The sequence below is a fragment of the Eurypyga helias genome, unplaced genomic scaffold (assembly GCF_000690775.1).
Source record: "Eurypyga helias isolate BGI_N326 unplaced genomic scaffold, ASM69077v1 scaffold1687, whole genome shotgun sequence".
Classification (NCBI taxonomy): Eukaryota; Metazoa; Chordata; class Aves; order Eurypygiformes; family Eurypygidae; genus Eurypyga; species Eurypyga helias.
Window position 1 is genome coordinate 60498 of NW_010260976.1, and position 6103 is coordinate 66600.

Here is a 6103-nt window from a genome sequence, read left to right on the forward strand (position 1 = left end):
TTTCTTACACTGGCACTTAGGGAGAAGGCCGCAAAAATCCCACAAGTGAGTTGTGAAGCTCATTGGTAACTATGGAGGGTGTGCAGGACAGGGTTGTTTTCAGCAGAGGAACGAATTTGGCAGGAGGTTGTCTCCTACAGGTAACGTGGACACCCTGTCTCAGTCAGAAGTAGAAGAGCATCACAGATGAAGCTGACCCACTCCACTTTCTGATGGAGAGTGGATTAGAAAAGAATGTCATGCAACGGAACCCCTGTATACGTACAGGAAGGCAAAGAGCACATTAGACATTAAGTCACGCAGCAAAAGTAAATTAAGTACAGCATTTCACATAATAGTATTAACAAGCTACGTTGCACTCTCTTGGTCTAAATATTATGTCCCACTCCCCTACAGTTTCTGACTCATCTGTTTAAACTTCAGTGGCTTTGAAACAATGTCATCCGCCTTGCACAGTATCAACCAGAGAGCCTAACCCCTGATAAAATTCCTTAGTTGTAAGCTTAGTTTTCATGACAATATGCTGTAGCAGTCACATTGAAGTTTCTCTGTGCCAATATTTTGTCTGCTCACAGGGGAAGAATGCCAGAAAGATAATACAGAAAGTATAGCGCAGTCCCTCACACAATCTATCCAGGTAACAGTTAAGCAAGTTCTCCTGAGCTGTAGCCTGCACCTGCACCACTTGTTAAACACGACAGGCTGGATGCAGAACCTCTCAACTGCCAGCTGCTGAGAACACGTAAGATGTGAACCGTTTCCTACACCCTTCCTGCAGCACTTGCCATATGGGCATGCACCCAACATTATATTGGACAAATTCTTCTTTTAAGAATTCATATTCCCAATATCCAAAACACCTTGTAGTAATGAGTTTCACAGTCTGTGAAACTGGGCTAACATGTTCCTGTTTCCTTACTTTACATTATTAATCACCATTGATCTAGACATGAAACAGATGTACAAGGCCTATGTTCTGCAGGCAGGCAGTGTTTGTTTAAAAATACAAGAAGTATTTTCAAAAGTCATATACAACAATAAAAGAAGTGTTAGCATATTCTTCAGTGAATTACTTCTGCCAGCACATGTAATACTACAGGTTTCTGGCTTCAACTGAGCCACTGCAATTTAAGATGCAATGTACTAAGCTGGATGGGAAGCTACAATACCCTGCAACAAGAGCCCAGCAGGACTTCCAGCAATAATTTGAGATGAAAGTTTTTAAAAAATAAATAAAGTCTGCAGATGTCTACTGTGACAGCAGTTCAATCAAGACTAATTTTTACTTTTAACAAGTTATCAAGTATGTGAAAGATATAGTTAATAAATAAATACACATAAAAATTAAAACTTAATGTAATTCTAAAGCTAAAGACAATTTTTCTGTCTACACAAATCTGTGAATCTGTATTCTACCTTGCCATACTTCACATTAAGGTCAGCAGTACAAGAGCGGCCATTATGAAGTCAGATTTCAAATATACCTACGATAGGCTTAAGTTCATAAATCAAATGTGTTTTTCAGAAAGAACTAAAATATTGGCAATAACAGAGTCTGATAACTTTAAACTATATGATCGTACAGTAACTAAAATCTTCCAACATTTATGAAGCTAGCACATGAAAGGTACTGGATTTAAAAGAATGTATATTTATTTTTTTGTAAAATATTTTCATTTGTCTGTTTTCTTCAAACTTCATTTGATGGTCATACCTTGAAAGCAAATACCACTTGAAATGAAGCAATAGTTAGATATAACTTTGTTATATTTTTTTAGGTGAACATACATCTAAGGTTTGATCTATGAAAATGGTACAGAGCATCATCCCTTTTGCAGTTAAATGAATTCAGCTTTGCATATTGATGACCTCTCATTGGTTTCAGTTTGGTCTGATTTATCCCACCATTATGCTTCTTTTTTTTCATTTCCTAACCTAATCAGTTTCACTGATACAGATTAACACAAGCAGTACAAAAAGTCATTCAATATCAACACTAAGGATCGCTTCAACCAATACATCTAAAGGTATTTCCTCCGCCGCCTTCGGCTTGTCTCAACACAGTCGTTTTCACGTACTGTCAGTAAGAAAATGAGACTTCCCACGCTGTCTTCTCCTGCCTCCATTTAATTTGTCAATCAAAAAAACCACATTCCACGATGACCCCTCTCCTCACCTGGCATGAGGGTAGTGAAGAAGCAATGCTGGTTAAATGGCCTTGTGAAGTCGGGTGCGCCTAAGCGTTGGCTGTTTGCAAACAGACTATTCTTTGTACGCCAACAGAGCCACAAAGAAAATTAGCCAAGGAGTTGTATGTCCCTCCCAAATATGCACACTGCTGCATTTAACATCAACGGATGCCAACAACACAGGGCTTTTTGTACGGTTGGTTTTAAACCAGTTTGGTACTTACGTTACTGTTTTCTTTACTATTTTAAGAGTGTAGTGCCATTTCTTTTTATTAAAGAACTTGAAATTCTACTCAAGATTTAAAAGCTCTTTAAAACACTGCAGGCCAAAAAAAACCCACCAAGTAAAATGATTTGGTTTTGTTTAGCAGTCACTAAACATATATAATGGGTATGCATAAGCTAAACATATATAAATAAAGTGGCAAACGAAGATGTTAACCACAGAACAGCAGAAAACTGGCGGTACAAAGATAGAAAACAAGTATCGAAGGCAAGACTGCATCGGAGGTGCCAGCCAGTCACACACTGCAGGATGAGGGTAAACATCAAGGTGTTATTTAAAACATAATTCACACTAATCTATCCATACACGAAGAACAGAAGAACTCAGATGAGCGATGTGCGTTTGGCTGTGTCCCAGCGAGGCAACCAATGCAAACACACCGACTGCCCGATTTCCAACTACAGCAATGAAAGGGAGGGCAAGTGGCAGCAACACAGATCTCCTTCTCTAAGTACAGCAACCTTGCGCCAAAACAGGCACTACACACTCCTAAAGACTAGTAAAAATGAGTTACAGCAGTCAAATGAGTATGAAAGCAAGGTTTAAATTAGAATTTAATTAAAATACATGCGTTGCATTTGTTATATTTGAGGTAAGAACCTCAAATCCTGTTCCTCCTTCAAAGAATCATCAAGAAAGATCCCTTTCAAAAGAACATAAAAGAGACCAAGGTCTGCCTTTGGTCTTCTAGGTAAGAACCAGAGTCCTGAACTCACAGATGGAAACCAGAACTGTAACTTTCAGCCCTCAGAGTATTTGACCATTCAAAATAAAACCATGGACCACCACCACCCCCATCTTCCACACACACACTTTTTCTTTCTTTAAAAAACTGCAAGAGTTGTCAGCAAAATTAAACCAATAATACTCACGCCACCACGCAATCACTCCAGAAAACGGAAATGAAGTCCAGGCTATCTCTGCTGTTAAGAGAGGAAGCAGGGAGCCCCCTTGAAGCTACAATTATACTCAGAAGAAAATAAGGAAAGGAAAAATAATAGTAATTGAAAAAAACCCGCAACACTGTATCAGATCTGCTACCATGGAATTTAAGGGGAAACATCTGTACCGAGCTTGCCTACGTCACCTTCAGAACACCCAGATCCTCACAAAACAAAGCAGGCTGAGGTCTTGCCCAGTTACACTGTGCCTCTTTCCACTGGGTGCCTCAAACACTTCTCCAAGGGAAGCATTTGCATTCATCAGCGTACCACTGCTTTCAAAGCTTTACTGGTCAGTGTTTGCCTAGGAAATGGGGCTGCAACTGAGTTCATTTCTTCCATAAAAGAAAAAATTCTGCAGTAACTACTCAGCAAAACAGGGCTTCTAAAGATTTTAAAACCGTGGGCAACTCCTAGGTTAATTAGCTGAAGATTAAACCCTCATTTCTTAACAGTTAAGTGGTCTACAGTGCTCTACTAGGTATTATAGTCTATAAAAAGCCACAAAGTAAACGTATGCAAAGGGTGTCCACATCCTAATCAGCCCTTCCAAACTTACAAACCAGTTTTAAACTCCATCTTTAATGAAAGCCTTGCTAAAGGTGTTACTTAAACATCAAACTCTTAAATAGCAACAGGAAAATCCTGCAAGTTGGAGAGGGAAGGGAATTTTCAGAGGAAACGCAAAGTACTCAGATGGTTGTGCTCTTTCAATCATAATCTCAACTGGATGCTTCAAATTTCAGGGTGTGCAGACAGTCTGACTTGTAAAATTAACTGTGCCTTACAGAATATGTGTCAGAATATTCTTACAGAATGAGAACAAACTTATTTTCCAGCAACTGTAACGAATATAAATGGTCAGACAGGGACAAACCACTTGTTAGAGATAAGGGAAGACAAACACCTGATGGTTTTATTTTCTCAAATTTACAGTTAATTCACTCCTTCATCTTATCTTACTTCCACTGTGAAGGGAACAAACATTCTCAAACGATACAATTTAAGATGCAGTTGTTTTTCGAGAGGCGCTCCTGTGCAGCAGGGATATCGCTTCATGTTCACACATAAAGTGGCACTGGTGCAGAGACACATTCAACACCTCCTGACCAGTGCAACAGCACCTGGGCCAGTTGAAGTCATCTGCTGCCTGCTGATCAACAGCAGAGAGCACAGATCGCCACATTCCGAACTGACTCAAAAGGAAAACTGGTAATTATGCAATCGCAGGTTGTTTCCCTTCATTATTCAGAAAGAAAACCGGAGGTGAAGCTGCATACTATGGTTTGAATTAATTTAATGACCTGCTGGCACTAAAAGAGGGAGGCCCTGCTCAGCCCCTTGGCTCTCAGCAATGCTACTTTCATCCTCTTTTGCAGCAGCTCTGATGTTCATCTGACCTTCCACTGAACTCACTCAAGTGGCTCACCCATCAGAAAGCCACGTACACCTTTTGCCTTGCAGAAACGGTGTAAGGGAAGGAGCCCAACCGAAGAGAGGGCTGCCTTCTTTTGGCAGAGCTATTAGATAGGGTGAAGTCATATGATGTGGCTGGGCCAAACGGGGATTTCAGATCAAAGCTAATGACAAATCTGATTGGCACCATCAGAAAAGGAAGCTCAATTCCGCCACTCCAGGGAAGATGATAATACAACTTTCAATTTGGCTAGCAGAGTCCCTCTGTCAGTTCGAGATGCTCATTACTTCCCTGACCTTCAAAAGGCATACACAGGAGTATGTTCGAAACCATAAGTGGTAGTAAACAGGAATCGAAGAGGAAACTACAAAGATACCGTAAAACATGATCAGGACAGTCATAGCTTGGATAGGCCAGGCACACACTCTGAAGGGTTGATAAAACTCAAAAGAAGCACCACTATGTCATTTTATTAATCTTGACTTCTTTTTAATAAGTCACTTATTTTCCATTCGTCTTCATTTTTTTAAGTTTATAAATAAGACATTCTAGTGAACATGAAATGTATTTTACTTGTTCATGATAGTACAAAAACGTGTCATGTACACAAGTATCACTTTTCACTAAACTAGAAAATATCTCTCTCTTTTTTCCTTCTTTAAAACAGCTGCTGCCACTACATAGAAACTCATATTTTGGTACAGTAAATCTTTGATCACAACTTTGTGAACATAAGTGTGTTATTTAGTGTTAATCTAGAAAACGAACCAGTGACCTTAGTGAGCAGATGAGCTACAAATAAGTAGGCTCAAAATATTTTTGCCATGGAGAGACAAAACAGGATTGCCACGGTAAATCAATACTGTGCGCCATGCACGTTCTAAAGAGTTAGGGAAGAGCAGTTAGTCCTTAGGCAGGCTTTATGCTGTTTACTGGGCAGAAGGCACAGATCAATCTCTTGCTCATCTAACCTGTGACAATTCCAACACAACAGAGGCACCAGTGAACTTCCTGATAGCAAACTAAGTGCCTTAAGTAGAAAACAAGGATGTGACTTTGCAAATACATTAACAAGCTGTTAAGCAGAAAGAAGACATGACAGGAAACAAAAAAGAGCAGGTCAGCTGTAAAAGCAAAACACAAACAAGAGGCACACCGGCTCTCTACTGAGAAGCAAAGCAGCCTGCCATTGCTACCCGAACCCAAGCGCGATGGCACGGCACAAGCACTCGGAAGGGGAAGTTGATGGGGACAAGCCCTCCTCCCCACG